The sequence below is a fragment of the Canis lupus genome, chromosome 29 (genome assembly GCF_003254725.2).
Source record: "Canis lupus dingo isolate Sandy chromosome 29, ASM325472v2, whole genome shotgun sequence".
NCBI classification, from domain to species: Eukaryota; Metazoa; Chordata; class Mammalia; order Carnivora; family Canidae; genus Canis; species Canis lupus.
In genome coordinates this window covers 14,280,401-14,297,500 of record NC_064271.1, presented here as the reverse complement: position 1 = coordinate 14,297,500, position 17,100 = coordinate 14,280,401, and the positions used below count along the sequence as shown (strand labels likewise).

At 35.9% G+C, this 17,100-nt stretch overlaps 1 long non-coding RNA gene across 5 annotated transcripts in view; it reads right to left on the bottom strand.

Moving 5' to 3' along the window:
* Nucleotides 1-16,709, bottom strand: part of LOC112678520 (uncharacterized) — a 53,439-nt gene extending 36,730 nt beyond the window's left edge. Inside the window, exons 1-3 of one of the 5 annotated variants that reach the window (XR_004810419.2) lie at nucleotides 16,598-16,709; nucleotides 15,436-15,728; nucleotides 15,178-15,275 (exon numbers count right to left, since the gene is read on the bottom strand). This is a non-coding gene — a long non-coding RNA (uncharacterized LOC112678520). Of the gene's footprint in view, nucleotides 1-5,191; nucleotides 5,263-15,177; nucleotides 15,276-15,435; nucleotides 15,729-16,597 lie in introns of all 5 variants that reach the window. The other 4 variants (XR_003147627.3, XR_003147628.3, XR_003147629.3 and 1 more) reach the window with 4 other exon arrangements.
* Nucleotides 16,710-17,100: the final 391 nt, after the last annotated feature.

Below are 17,100 nucleotides of genomic sequence, written 5' to 3'. Positions count from 1 at the left end.
GATAAAATAAACTTCAGGGGGACTCTGGAAATATAAAATAAATCCAGGTTATGATAAGCTTTTTGATGGTGAGAGACTGAGTCAAAGTAAGGGAGGCCCTTTTCATCCTAAGAGCTGTGTTCAGGAATTGATTATAGGACTGATATTCAAGAGGTATGCACTGTACCCTGGTATTGTTTTTCATAGGTGGTATCCCGATTTTGGAGTGTCTGTTCTAATTGGTACATGCTTGTGCTGTTATAGCCGTTGAGTATTTTGAATATTATCTCTGACTGATTGTGAATCTGAGATCCTTTTTAGTACCAATTTACACCTCACCAGCTACCTCCAGAGTCCAAAATCAACAGGAAAGGAGACACTCTACTCTTCCCTGCCCAAGTGTGGAGCCTATAGCATATATCAACATTTGAGTTGACCATGGCATCTTCCCTTCCCTTTTGGTGAAGAGTAGAATTCACTGATAGGCTTGAAACAGCCTGTGCTCAACATCTTTCTAGCTTGCTGTAGGAAACAAGATAGAGAGCATTATTTACAAGTGTGTCCTTATGTAAAGCTAGCTTACCTCCAGGCTTCTAGATCTGACTCAGACTGTGTCAATCTGGATAAAAAATTTTATCCAGGTGAATTTTTAATTCACCTCTTGGGTGACTCCTGGGTGGCTCAGTTGGTTAAGCATCTACCTTCCACTCAGGTCATAATTTCAAGGTCCTGGGATTGAGCCCTGCACCAGGCTCTCTGCTCAGTGGGGAGTTTGCTTCTCCCCCTCCTTCTCTCCCTCCCTGAGCTCATGCTCTCTCTCTTATTCTCTCTCTCATGCTTTCTCTCTCTCTCTCAAATGAATAAATAAAATCTTTTAAAAATTTACCTCTTGGAACTGACCCACACATCTGCAGGACGCTTCTGCTTCACTGCTCTTATTCTAGTTCTTCATGTGATAATCCCTTAGCCATTACTCTTCCCACCGTAGTGAGTCAAAAACATGTTGTACACATCCTTTTGTTTGGAGCTTTTGGAATCTGCTTTTTGAAACAAGGTATTTATTTTGCCCTCCAACTTCGTTTTAAAATATATGCTTTTATTTAGGCCATCGTTTTTTCACCCTGCTCTAGACTTAAATTGCTCTATTTCTCTATTCATATACCAAGAATTGAAGTGGAAAGATCTCTCTAAGTTTAGAGTATGTCTACTTTAGAATCCAAGTGGACAAGATATTTTTTTATTGGAAAGCATGTCTTTCAGCTTCTAGTTCAGTGTTTTATGCACTACCCCAGTGATGTAATGTTTCATTTATCTAAACTTCTCAAAGCTTCTAATTCTTTGCTGAGTATGATGAAGGACACAGTTTAGAAAATCCTTTTTAGAAGACAATTCTCCTAAAAAAGTCAAGCTTGCAAACTATAGATTTCTATCTGTTGAGGTTTTTAAATTGTTATTAAGCTCATTTAAGTTGCTCATATCATCAAGAAATCAAATTCAGACATTGAGGGCAACAATTTTTTTTCACAATTATATATTTAACAGTTGTTCATTTTTCATAGTCTGATATATACTCTATTGCTACAATTTTATCTTTAGGTAGTTCTGGAATGTTTTGCCCTTCCTTCTATCTTTTTTCTTTTGTGGAAGAATAAACAATTTGGGAAGATGTAAAGAATAATGGGTAAAAAAACACATTTAGAAAATTTCAGCATGAATGGCAGGGAGGGAAATGCAATACACTGTCAACAAACAGTGTTTGCAAAAATGACAAAGCTTTAGTGTTGTCCATTCCAGTAGTTTTCTCACATAACCCTGTACCTAAACTAGGACTTCCTATCTATACCTTCTTTGTTATGTAGCTACTGATCAAAGACAGGATTTGCTCAACTTCTACTCTTATGACACAACAAAATTTTAGTTTTCTGCTCCATGTTGAGTCAAATCTGCCTCCTTGTAACTAATCTACTATTTGACTAAATTTCTTCCTTCTGTTATAAGATTTATTGAGTGCCAACATATATTAGGTTGTATGTTCAGACATATGGATACAAAAATGAATAAAACACAGCCCCTTTTCTGGAAAATCTCACAGTCTAGATGGGGAGACAGACATATAAACAAATAATTAGAGTAGAGGAAGAAGTGCTAATAGAGGGATTCACAATAGCATTATGTGAGTAGAGTTCTTTGAGCTGTTCATCATATGATGTGGTTTTCAGGCCCTTTATCATCATAATAAAAGACTCTTCAAGTAAAGGTTGAAGAGATCTTACAAATTGCCTTCTTATGTGAGGTGACTGTTCTGAAGCATTCAGTTACAGTAAGTATGGCAATAATTAGGACTCGGCTACAAGGTGGTTTTGGATAGAAATAAGTAGTAAAGGTTCAGTCAATCATGAATTATCCATGCACAAATCAGAATACATATTTGAATGTATAAATGTAATTTGTAAACAGTAACGTGATTCATTGGGTCTCAGAATTAAGTCAGTAATGATGTTTGTGTATTCAATAGAAGACATTTCCAAGTTTTAACTTGTATTAAAATTAATTAATGCATCACACATGCTCAGTGTTTTAGAATTTTCAAAATGCTTCTAGTTACATTGATTTCTTTTAATTACAATTACTTCTCTTTATTCTTTGATCTATTATTTCTAGTTCAGAAGTTTACAGGGATTTATATTGTCTGTTTTATTAATTTTGTTTTCCATGTTAAATTGATCTGGAATCATCATATACATTCCATTATTCCTTTCATTTTAAATAGATGGAGGTGAATTAATATTTGGGACCTGAATTCAACGTGACTTTTAGAATGCTGTTTGGTTTATGGTGTGCAGTGCCTTATAAACAAAAAGAAAAAGAAAAAGAAAAAGAAAGAAAAGAAAGGAGTTCCAAATTGTGCAGATGATTCTCTTTTCATAGAGTTTTGTTTTGTACAATGTATTTAACTTGATTTTTGTGGGGTCAGTACTTGGAATTTTATATAAAGTCTTGTGTTTATGTGTATATTATGTGCATTTTCCTGGGAATGTCATCCAGAGGGTTTATCAAACACTCAAGAGAGGCTGTGTACCTATAAATATTTGTACATTTCTGCAGTAGATTCTTCTTGCTAGATATTCATGCAGCCACACCAAATGACAGTATTTCCAAAGCTATCAACATGCTTTATGTTTTATGTCCTTCATTATGCCCTGTCATCTTTGCCATAAATAGCATTATATATTACTTTAAAAATGGATTCTCCCAGAAGGGATTAGGCAATAAAGTTCGTGTGTTTGTGCATCAATTTATGGTTTCAAAATACTTTCAAATGTAATCTATCATTTAATCCTTAAAATTTATGAAAACATCTTATCCCCATTTTACAGAAAAAGGAATAGAGATTCAAATACACAAAGCTCAGAACTCACAGAACATGAACTCAGATCAGCTATTCAGAGAGAAATAGTCTTTCCACATCAAATATTTATCACAATTTTCCTTTCGATCGGTTTCTGTGTTCTTTATTTAAATAGTGTTTAGGCCTATGAACTCAATGAAACCATGCAAACTCTTTTCTCACATGTAAAATGAGGTAATAAACCCAAGCCACATGAAGATAACTTCTAGCTCCCATATTCCATGTGTCTCTGTCAAAGTTTGGCCCAAAGCTTCTTCTCAGAAGAGCAGGTCCATCCATTATGCTTGCATGCCAGTTGAGTTGGCCTTTTTCCCACCAAATGCAGTTATGCTACCAGTCCCAGTTTCTAGGCTGAACAACGCGGATCCTTAATGAGTTTCTTCCTGTTGTGAGGAACCCACCTTGGTTAATCCTACAAAGACAATGCCTTAGCTGGCTTTTGTTAGTCTTTTCTTCACCTAATTCTTGCCTAGAGGAATTATGTTAATCATTGCTTTAATGCTGTTAAACTGGCTATGTTCTAGCTGTTGTTTTAGTTTTCTTGTATATCACATGATATAGAGGTGAATCAGTGTTTAGAGTGTGGTGCTTGGGTGATGTTAAGCCTCAAAACAAAATATACTTATTTAAGAAACAATATCAAGAATTAACTTGATTAAAGTTCCAGATCCTTAGAAAGTTTGAGTCTAAGTATTATTATTGCCAGATTTGTTTCTGTTTTGGAAGCTGTATATCCTGGTTGAAAGATGATTGAATTGAGGATTCGTGCTATAGGTTTGTTATTGGAGAGCTCACTCATTTGAGCCTTAGCCTTGCCCTTTATCAATGAGAAGTTGAACCACATCATCTCAAGGAGCTATACCAGGTAGAGAATTGACTACTTTTTGAATACTTTAATTAATGATCCTTAATAAGCTACTTTTCCCCATTCTTCTTATATTTTGTAGCATGATTTAATCTTCTGACATTGTCACTTCAGATTTTTAAAGAAGACCTAAAGTTTTATCTGATAATTACATGATTTCAAGTATGTGATAAGTGTCCCCCCCCACCTTTCCCCAGCTTGACCCCTGAAAGTTTTTTCCTGATTTGTTTGACTTTTTAATTCTTCTTTAACTTGGAAATTGGTTGCATTAATGGAAATTGGTTATGTTAATGGAATTTGAAGCCACTGTACAAGCCCAAAACACAGTATGTCAATATCAGCTCATTTTACCGCAGGACTATATATGTAGGTTGGATAGTTTTTCCCAGGCTCAGGAGTGAGTACTTTCTTGATGTAGATCCCTTCATGGATTATGTTCAGCACTCCACACCACCTGATGCAAAACCCACTCCAGAGCTGAAATCACAGGCTAGATTTTTATTATGATGGGATCACCCACTATTGAAATAGGATTTTGCTGTTCCATTTGCAGCCTGCCACCTGATAAATGCTAGATTATGAGTCAGAATAATAAACATAGAGGTGTTGTAGTAGGCCAGAAAGCTTCCCATTGTCTAATGTTACATCTGTCTTTTTAGCGTATTCTCAAAGGAAAACAAAATTTGAATGTGTGCCTGTATACTAACAGTTTCTGGAAATGACAGTGCCTATCTATTTTCTTTTTAAATAAAGGCTTTCTGTAAACGGTTCACATAACCAGTTATTTGGCTTGAAATGGCCTCCCCATGAAAATGCCTGCTTTAATGTCAAGTCAGGGAATAGCGAAGCTTTGCTGGAGTCCCCGTGTCTAGCAGATATACTATAAATTTAATTTCATAGCAAAGTGAAGTCTATTACAGAAAATCAGAAAGAACTACCTTCTCAGCAAGGCCATCTCTCTTTTTTTATTGAGTCCTTTTTGTGTAGCTTTTGCAAGCTTTGTCTGCACCTGTCAATAAAAAGGAGCTCTTTGTTTGAGGACAATACTGACAAATTAACCAGAAAACATATTTCCAGTGGTGGGTGGGGGCAAAAGTTCAGGAGAGGGCCAGGGCTGCTACCTGTTTTATTATACCTGTAATTGAGGATCTCAGTCTTGTTAACAATTTTTATTCTACTCAATTTGAATAGTCTTATTCTCCTGTTGTCTTAAATATTTGTCAGTGAAGCCAGGGCATTTTTATAAATTTTCATGTTGCAGTGTAAGCCAAGGAGAGAGGGTGATGAGGCGGATGTTGAAAGAATCATGATATCTTATAGGAATCCTGAAGTTTCTCAAAGACAGGAAAAAACTTCCAAACCACACTTTAGCTGTTTCTTAATTGGTGTTTACTATTGTAACACATTAATTAAAGATATCCTGGGTACTCTGAAAAATAGCTGGTGACTTTTAAATGGCTGGCTTGGCCAGTGATGACTTTTTTATAAGGTCAATGTAAAATTTTTTTCTTGGGCATTTGAAAAAGAATTACATTCACATGTAATGTGAAAGTGATGACTGATATTATCATTATTAAAACCTTCAGAAATGGGACCCCTGGGTGGCTCAGTGGTTGAGCATCTGCCTTTGGCTCAGGGTGTAGTCCCGCGATCCTGGGATTGAGTCCCATATTGGGCTTCCTGCATGGAGCCTGCTTTTCCCTCTGCCTCTGTCTCTGCCTTTCTCTCTGCGTCTCTCATGAATAAATAAATAAAATCTTAAAGAATAAAAACACAAACCTCTGGAACTGAAGTAGGTTTTTTTTTTTTTTAAGATTTATTTTAGAGAAAGAAAGAGAAAGAGAGAGAGCAAGGGGGAGGGGCTAAAGAGAGAGAGAGAGAATTCTCAAGCAGATGCCCTACTGAGTGTGGAGCCTGACATGAAGCTCCATCCCAGGAGCTGAGATCATGACCTGAGCTGAAACCAAGACTAAACTGCTAAATCAACTTACCACCCAGGCACCTCTGGAATTGAAGTTTTGAGGGATTTTCTTTTGAAAATTACCATGAGATACAAATATCAGATTTATATAATATTTGTAGATATGAACTAGACAGTATGTATATTAAATATAAAAAGAAGTAAACACCACCATCACCATAATTTTCATGTAACTAGATGCATGAATTACAGGATTCTCACTAGATGTTACTTCACTGTAGTCTGGTGGTTAAGTTTCAACCCAGATCAATTTTTTGTGAATTCTTTAGCAATTAATTTTATATGAATTCCGATGATGCTATTGGCATTTTTCTAAGATTTGTGAAGGACAAAAATAATAAATATAGCCCCTTTCCTCAACCAACTACTGGCCCATTCAGTGGCCTGTATAGATTGTTTTTAAAGCAATTAATTGGGCAGCCCAGGTGGCTCAGCAGTTTAGCTCTGCCTTTAGCCCACATCAGGCTCCATGCATGGAATGGAGCCTGCTTCTCCCTCTGCCTGTGTCTGTCTGTCTGTCTGTCTGTCTCTCTCTCTCATGAATAAATAAATTAAATTTTTTTTTTAAAAAGCAATTAATTCTTCTAGGAGTTTTACATTTTCATGTCTAATGTTTAAGTCTTTAATCCATTTTGAGTTGATTTTCTCTGTGTATGGTAAGAGATAATGATCTAATTTTATTTTGTATGTAGATATTCAGTTTTCCCAACATCATTTGTTGAAGATACTGTCCTTTCCTCATTGTATGGTCTTGGTACCCTTATCAAAGATGATTTGACCAAACACAGAAAGATTTATTCTGGGCTCTCTATTCTGTTCCATTGGTCTGGATGTGTGTCTTTATGTTAATGTCACACTGTTTCGATTACTGTAGTTTTGTAACATAGTTTGAAATCAAGAACTATCAATGCATCCAGTTTTGATCCTTCTCAAGATCATTTTGGCTATTTGGGGTCTTTGTGACATTATACACAAAAATAGGCTCAAAATGGATAAAAGACTTAACTGTAAGAATCAAAACTAAAATTCCTAGTAGAAAACATAAAAGAAAATCCTCATGACATTGGTCCTGGAAGTGAATTCATGGGTGTAACACCAAAGCCACAAGCAACAAAAGCAAAGTAGAGAAGAAGAACTACTTCAAGCTAAAAAGTTTCTGTACAGCAAAGGAAATATCAGCAGAATGAAAAAGCAACCTATGGAATGGGAGAAAATATTTGCAAACCATGTGTCAGATAAGGGATAAATTTCCAAAATATATAAAGAACTCCTATAATTCAATAGCAAAACCAAAGCCAAAACCAAAACCCAATACATCAATTAAAAAATAACAGTTTTAAAAAGCACTTGAATAGACATATCTCCAAAGAAGATATACAAATGGTGAATGAGTGTATGAAAGGATGCCAAAATCACTCATCATCAGAAAAATGCAAATCAAAACTACAAAGAGATATCACCTCAGACCTATTAGGATGGTTACTATTGGAAGGAAAAACATGACAAGCATTGGCAAGAATGTAAAGAAATTGATGGGATTGCAAGTATTGTGGCTGCTATAGAAAGCAATATGGAGATTCCTCAGGAAGTTAAAACCAGAATTACTGTATGATCCAGCAAACCCACTTCTGAGTATTTATCCAAAATAATCAAAATCAGGATCTCTAAGAGATATTAGCTCTCCCATATTCATTATAGCACTATTCACAATAGCCAAGATTTGGAAACAACCTAAATATCCATCAGTGGATGAATGTGAGCTAGATATAGATATATAATTATTCAGTCTTTAAAAAAGAAATCCTATAATCTGTGACAATATGGATGAACCTTGAGGACATTATACTAAATGAAATAAGTTAGTTACAGAAGGAAAAATACTGTACAATTCAACTTATATCACGTGTCTGAAATAGTCAAGTGGTGGTTTTCAGGCACAAGGAGAAAAGGGAAATAAAACAGTTGCCAATTAGTGGGTATAAAGTTTCAATAATGTAAGTTGGATAAGTTCTGGAGATATGCACATGTGCCTATAGTTAACGATATTGTATTACACACTAAAAAAAAATCTGTTAAGACGGTAGATATATTGTGTTTTTACCACAATAAAATTTTCTAAAAATTTAGACAGTAATGTAGTAATAATACAAATAATATTTATTAAATGTTTGCCAAGTATCAAACACACACTATATGTTGTGCTTTTCCTTGGGTGTCTCATATAATCTTATAAGATCATTCATGGAAGATTTCATCGTGTCCACTGGTTTTTGGTTATATAACATGGTCAAGGTTGCACAATTAATATTGGGTCCCAAACCTTTTTAACTTTATAGTCTGTGTAGTTGATTATACTACTCTATTCTATATTCCTAATGAAGACACTATTTGATATCTTATCAGATATTTTAAAGTCTTCATGTAAAACAATCCAAGTTAGGAACAAATGAAACACATTTTATTTCTGTGCTGAGGTAGCATCTCCCTCATTTCATTAATGTACTTAGTGAATATTTGTTGAATGAATTATTGTGTGGATCCATTTTTTTTTAGTTAAAGGAATTACACTAAAATTTTGAATTTAGAAAATTATTTTATGTCATTTTCTCATATGTTAAGAGATTGGGGGGACAAAAACATAATTTTCATAATGTTCCACTCACTTTATTAAATTTTGGTAAAGTTTACATAATATAAATTTATCATTTTAGCCATTTTTAAGTGTATAGTTCAATGGCATTAAGTACATTCACATTGCTGTGCACCCATCCCCACCATCCATCTCTAGGACTTCATTATCTTCCCAAACTGAAATTCTGTATCCATTAATCTATTTACTTCTAAAGAAAACCACATTTGGAAGTATTTACATTCTGTTTCAGTATTTTTCAAGCACCCATTTAGCATGTCATTACTAAGAAATTTGTTAGAATTTGTCTTATAAAAGGACAGAAAAAGTTTATCCTTAAAATGTCTTTAACTTTTTTGCCAGCTGATAAACTGAACTTAATTCTCAAACTTGGCATCATTGGAAGTGCAAATTAATCAGCTGAATGAAGTAGCCACAAACTGAAAAATTTGACAATGCCGGATAATGAATGTTGAACATCAAAGTTTGGTTTTATAGAGATAGAAAAACTGAGATCCAGAGAGCTGGAGAGACTACCCCCAATTTGATAGCTGATGAGCAAAACTAAATCTCATATTCTAGAACTAGAATGCAGAGCTAAAAAAAAAAGATGATGGGCACAATTTACAAATTATTGTGTTAGGGACAGAACCTAGATGATTACAAGTGTGAGAATGACCTTTCCAAAGTAGTCTATTCATCAGGGGAACCTGATCCATCTGTGACTTCCTATATTCTTATATCCAGATATAACAAAAGATTTAGGAGGCCAATATCTGGGAGAAAAGTGTACATATGTTTGTGTGTTGGTAGTAAACATTATGGGGCATCCACTTGTTCAAAATCTGCCCTCAAAAACCTTTCAGTAGATCAGTGGTGTGTTGCATGGACCTTGTGTCCTGCAGCAATAGTACAACTAGCAAACACAACTAGTGAGTGTCTCTAATTGTAGAATATTGGAAATAGGTAAATGCTATTAGCCAGGATTTGGGGATCTGAAAAATTTGGAGAAATTATCATGCAAATAAAATTGATTTGTTTGTTTTTTTTTAAAGATTTTATTTATTTGTTCATGAGAGACACAGAAAGAGAGAAGCAGAGACATAGGCAGAGGGAGAAGCAGGCCCCTGAAGGGAGAGCCTGATGTGGGACTTGATCCTGGTACCACAGAACTATGCCCTGAGCTGAAGGCAGATGCTCAACAACTGAGCCACCCAGGCGCCACTGTTTGTTTTTAACTGTTGAGCTTCTCAATATCTTTCATGTTATTATGTACTGGAAACTTTATAACAGGTATAATAAGAAACATTTCCTAAACATGCATGACCATGAAGCCAGCTTTCTTTAGGAGCATCTTTAGGAGTTAATCTTCCAAGAAATACTTTGGGAAATCCTAATCTATTCTAATAACTATGTCATAAAAGGAGCCATGATAAACTTATTTATCACACTACCACTTAGTTTTGTGTCTATAACCACTTTAACTACATTAAATATTTAATCCAAGATAAGTAGAAATCACTGCTTATCTTGAGACAAAAATACAGTAACAGCAAATAAGATGTTATTGCTTGTTAGAATTTGACATTTTGATAACTGGCCTGCCTGCATATTTTGATTAATTAGTAGGTAGGCTACCTTGGCTACCTAGCGTAAGAAAATATCTGAACTTCAAGGGACTTAAGCAGGAAGGATGTATTACTCTGTATAATAAGAAGCAAGTGGTGGGGGGATCCCTGGGTGGCCCAGCAGTTTGGCGCCTGCCTTTGGCCCAGGGCGCAATCCTGGAGACCTGAGATCGAGTCCCACGTCGGGCTCCCGGTGCATGGAGCCTGCTTCTCCCTCTGCCTGTGTCTCTGCGCCTCTCTCTCTCTCTGTGACTATCATAAATAAATAAAAATTTTAAAAAAAAATTAAAAAAATAAAAAAATAAAAAAAAAAAAGAAGCAAGTGGTGGAGTGGCTCTGTGGCTCACTAAACAGAAAGGACTAAGTCTCTCACCATCCTTCAGGTCCACCATCCTTAGTGTGACAGTGATGTTGCTACTGATTCAAATTTATATCACATCTTCACAGCCATGTCAAATATGGAGCTAAATTTCTCTCGGAACTCTGCACTCTATCCACACCCCCCTCACTCAGCAGACCTCCCTTGCAGGTCCTTTGGGCCAGAATGGGCCACATAGCCAGGCCCTAACTACAGGGGAAATAGAAAAAGTGAGTATCTGGACTTTTAGGCTCCATCCTAGGTGCTACCTCTGCCAGAAAGAAAGGTTAAGAAGATGATTGTGTCCTGCATGTGTTTTTCACTTTCATATTTAACTATTATTTTGCTGCGGCTATGTGGCTAGGTTTCTACTGGCCAAAAATTCTTTGTTCAGTAATTTAAAATGAAATTAAATGCTGAAATACTTCGGAGCAACTGTGAATACAGATTTATTTCAGAAAATGTGAGTATTGTAGAAGGATTCTCTTGATATGCCTGAATCCTTTAATTATCACCAGAGTTTTTTTTCTTTTTATTCTTCACTAGTCTACTTTAAATTAAAGGCTTTCTAGCACGATTATAGATCTCAATTTCAAAGACTATTGTTTATAGAAAAAAAATGAGGACTCATCAAGTATTGGCTCTTTCTTCCCTTGTCCTGTTCCAGTTTTTGATTCACATATCCTTTGCATTTTATATTCCTAGCTAGGCTCCTGGATTCTATTTTACTCATGATAGTCCAGAAGATTGCTGCCTTCTCTTCTCCTCAATCATAGGAGATCAATGGAGACAGGGAGGACTGATCATAGGTGTCAGCAATCATGTGACTAGTTTTGTTGCTGTGTGTTTGCTTGCTTGCTTTTTTTTAGCCCAGCTTGGAATACATAGATGAAAAATGTGGGGATTGCAGGATAGAAGCCAGTTCCTGGGTCTCCCCCACTCTCAATTTCATTTACTTTTCTTCATATCTCCTGGCAGTTAAGCCAGAGTAGAAAAGGCAGCATAGCAAGAAGATTAGGTTAAGTGTATTTGGAGTATGATCAGATTGGTTTGTGAATCTGATAGGAGGTAAAACCCATGCATGTGGCATGTGTGAAATTGCCATTGACTAAGTGCCATGGGAGACTAAGCTATTTGAGGTGTCAGTGGAAGAAATACTGACGATCCCTGAAGACCCACGACTCATTTTCAAGTATTTTAATTAGTAACTTGGAAGGGGGGGAGAAAGCACATTTGACAGCAAGTTGTGTGTAGAATAATATGGCACTTTAATGTATGAATGAAATGAAATTTTATTATAAAAATCCCATTTATTCAGGCAGTATTTATAGAATGTGTACTTGTGAGAAGCATTCTGTTTCAGTGAAATAAGTCAGAGTCCCTACCCTCTGGTTCATGGTATAACAGAGGCAAAATATTTTTTAGCAAAAAAATTATAAAGCAGATGGTGAAAATTACTTGTTGAACTGAAATTTATTGAGCACCTGCTATGTGTCAGGTACTGGCTTAGGCCTTGAAGATAGAGAAGTGATAAAGACCTTGCTCTCATGAAGCTAATATTCAAGAAGGCTATATAAAAAATATTAACGAAGAGCCTAAAGGTTAGAGTGATCACATCTGCTTGGGGGAATCCAAGCAGGTTGCCTATAGATAGGAGCTGATGTATGATCTGGATCTTAAAGAATTTGGAAGAATTTCCAAGTAGAGAAGTAGGGAAGAGTCATTCTACACAGGGTAGTAATGATCATATGTCAAATAAAATGACTTCATTAATTCATTTGTTCATTTTTCAATAACATTTATTAAATATCTATCATATCCTAGAAAATGTGAGTTTGGTGATGACTAGATAATTTATAGTTAAATAGTTTACTAGAGGAATTCACAGAACAATTTGATGTGGCTGAAATATATGAAAATGTGGACCAGATAGATCCTGGCCCTTGCCTGATGAAGGAATTTGAATTATATTCTATAGATGTTGTAAGGCTGTAAAAGGCTGAATATGGGAACAAGACACCAAGATTTACCCTTAGGAGGGTAACTCTGGCAGTACAAAAAGTGAACTAAGGATGGAGGAATGTCTCATGGGAGTTAGGGCACTCTCCTAAGAGGGGAGATGAGGGCTTGAAATAGAGCAGTGATACTATTAATTCCGTGCATTTAAAAAACTCTCTCTTCATTCAACAAATATTTATCCAAGGCTTTATTCCTAGTACTCTCCTAGGCACTAGAAATCTAGCAGTGACTAAAACACATTCCTTGCCCTCCAGGAGCTTACATTCTAGTTGAGGGAAAATAACATAAAGAAATGAAAATAAATAAGGAAATGTATAATATGTCAGACAGTGATGGGAAAATAATAAAGCAGGATAAGGATTATATGGAAAATCAGTGCTGGGTTAAGGTAGTGGTTCATTATTTTGTAAGAAGAGACAGGGGAAGCTTGTTGATAAGGTGACTTTTTAGCAGAGACCTAAAATAATTTATAGAGGTGTTTGGAGTGAACATGCCAAATAAAGGAAACATAAAAGGCAAAAGCCATGAGATAGATGCATGCCTCGGAATTCTGAAGAAAATCAAATAGATTATTGTGGCTAGGGAAAAGTGAGTGATGTAAGAGGGTGGTAGTGGAGAGGCAGACTGTGTTTGGCTCATTGTAAGGACTTTGGTTTTTGGTCAGAGTGGGAAGGGAAGCCATGGAAATATTTTATCAGATGACCTAAAACTTTCCTGGATGCATAATATAGACTAGAATGTAGAAGCAAGGAAATAATGAATAGTTCAATGCAATCCCAGTGATAGATGGTAGTGGCTTTGACCAGGTGGTCAGATTCTGGATCTAGTCTGATATGACTGGATATAAAACAGACATACTATACTAATGGATTTGATTTGGATGTGAAAGCAACAAAGGAATTAAGGGTAGCTGCAAGGTTTTGCATCTGAGAAATTAGAATTTCCATTTGAAGAATGGAATTTGCTTGATGGAAACTATGGAGGAACAGGTCTACAGCCACATCAGGAATTCTGCTTTAGACATACTGAGTTTGAGATGCCTACTAGATGCCCAAATGGAGATGTTAAACAAGCAATTGAATATAGAATGCTGGTGGCAAGTGAGAGGTGAGAAAATGGAAATTTAGAAGTCACTAGCATATAGATCGTATTTTAAAACAGAAGACTAGATAATGTCACCGAGGTAGTGGTGTAGGTAGGGAAGTAAGAAGGTTCAAAGTCACAGAACTGGAGTAATCAAATGTTCAGAAGTTGGAGAGATTAGTAGTGATGATACAGGAGAGATTGAGGAGTGTCTTGAGAGCATGGTATCTTAATAGCCAAGTGCAGAGTGTTCAGAGAAATAGGGAATGTGATGAAGCTACAGATGGGTTGAGAAGGATTAAGACTGAAAATGGGCCATTAGATTTAGCATCAGAAAGGTGACCTCAATAAGAACTATTTTAGTGGAATGTATCATTCTACCAAACATGAGAGTCATTTGTTCAAGACAAATTTGAAGGTTGATAGCAGAGTCTGTGATTATAGATGACATTTTGAGGACATTTACTATAAAGAGAAGCAGAAATATAGTTTGACAGTTGGAAGGTCAAGGGTGAGATTTTTTGTTGTTTATTTGCTTATTTTTAAAGACTGGGAATCATGTAATATCCAGAGTAAAGACAAATAGTGTAGTAAGACTCACAAATCATTCGAAGATAGATTCAATAAGATTTGGTGACTTCTTTGCATATGGTTGGGAATAAAGAAGTAATTAAAGAATATGCCTGTATTTCCACTTTGGGAAACATAAATAGTAATATTTTAAGCTTTGTAATTTGAGAACATATATTTTCTGATTTGTCCTGAACCTTTATGTTTTGACAGAAATGTCTGATGATAATATTCCATGAGAGTTAAGGATGGTAACAATAACAGGCATAAGAGTAATGGTAGTGTACTTAACGTTCATTGAATTCCCCTCTCCAACAATACAATATGTACTATTATTAAACCTATTTTACAGACGGAGAGACTGACACCTATGAGGATGAAACTTTCCAAAGGTGTCCAAGCTTGCTAATGTCAAATCCAGCTGTGCTAGTAAGAAAGTACAATTCCAGGGCCTGACCCTGGAGACCCGGGATCCAGTCCCACATCGGGTTCCCTGCATGGAACCTGCTTCTCCCTCTGCCTGTGTCTCTGCCCCTCTCTCTCTCTCTCTCTGTCTCTCATGAATAAGTAAATAAAATCTTAAAAAAAAAAAAAAGAATCATTCTAGTTTTCTTCTATCACTTTTATGTCTTCATTAGAAAAACGGCAATTCTTACTGGGGCTTAACTGGAGATCCTTGGAATGACTTCAGGTCTGTGTGGTCATACTGATATTTCCCTACATCCCACTACCAAGAAGATATCTGTGTTTCTAACTGGAAAAGAAAGGTAAAATATTAATTTGAGCCTGCATTTTAAGGTACACTTGAATATGTGTGCAAGCATGCACACACACACACATACACACACACACACAAACACATTTCGTGTCACTGGAACCCATTATCAACCAAAATATCTTTCATGGTTATATACCTAGTTCTTTCCACGTTCTGTAGATGTTTAGGTTTGCAGCTTTCCATTCTCCATGTGTTCCCAATTCTCTTCCTTAATGCCGTTCCGGGAATGAGGTGAACTCAAGTAGTTTGTGGAGATTTTAAGTTATATTTCCCATCCCTGCATATATGCCTCAATTCTATTGCCGTTTTCAGATATTACACACATGTGTCTGCATTGGAAATTGGATAAGAAGGTAGTTCATATACTTTTACACATGGATTCCTTCCTTTATCTGGGTTTTTCACCTTAGGGGTGTGAGCACAAAGAGCCTGTGCAAGAAGTGACAGTAGTTATTGAGGACATGACTGTTAGTTCTAATGATAACCCCATTACTCATTGTCTATGTGACTTTGACCAACTTAATTAACCTTTCCCGAGTGGAAGCACACAATTATACTATTATTTTCCTATACCTGCTGAAATCTTTTGATTTAGAGTTTAAGAATAATGTAGTATATTTTGTCAATTTGTTATTTTCATCAATTATTTTTAATGTGTTAATTACATATAAATACATTGTAAACAGATGTGAAATATTCTACTGCTGCCCAGCTGTCATTTTTAAGTGGTAAGTCATCTGGGATGACATCTGCACTGGCAGGATTTTTTGCAGGGGAGTAACAAACAGATATCAGTGCAAATCTAGTAGAATTAGTATTTTCTCCTACATGTATTTTGTATTTTGTTAAAGTTAACTCTTGAGACTAATTATGTGCTTAATAGACATTCAGACTTTCAACTGCATGTAAATATTTGAAAGGGGAAGAAACGAAGAAAAGAAGAGAGCTGAGCAAGCAGTCATGCTTGATATATCAGGGTTATCATTCTGTTTTGGGGAGACGCAATTATATGGAAAGCAAATCGAGAAGTTGTCAGGAAATGCTAAAGGACATTGAAGTTCACATATACACATATTCATACTTGTTCATAATCATCTCATGTATATGAAAGAAAAAAAAATCCCCATTCCTGCAGCCTCAGCCCCTAAGATACATTTTCTTTTTGTGATTCTGTCCCCCATCAAGCTACTCTTGCTGTTCATTTTGACAAAATTGCATTTGTATGAAAAAGTGTAGCCCTTGGGGAAAGGAAGTAAGGAAAAAAGCACAGAGTATGATGTGCTTCATGTGCTACCTACCTCTAAGATTTTCTTGGGCCACAGAAAATAATTAGCTTCATCTCGTCTTAATTCATTAGAAAAGAAACCACATACCGAAGTAGTGTCAAATCTTCTTATAGGCCAGATTACTATAAAACAATAGTTAAGGAGACCTTTAGGGTTTATCTAACACTCTTAATAATACATCCTTTTGAAAGTTTCTCCTCCTTAGTTATTTCTAGGCCACCCAGTCTGCTCTTTGGAGTCTTCTTCTTCCATTCAACTATGAATTATGTCTTCCCTCAAGGACTGTGTCCCCTAGCACTCTGTTCTTTTACATTCTTTATGCTTTCTCTGGTGACCTTTTCCAACCCCTAGTAAGGTATATCCATCCAGCCCAAATCTCAGCTAAGATTTATTTATCTATCTACCTGCTTAGCAACCAAAACTTAAAGTTAATTATATTGTTCAAAAAGCTGCTTTTCCTATGAGATTTATTTTGTGGATATCCCCCAACAACCACCCTGTCACTCAAGCTAGAA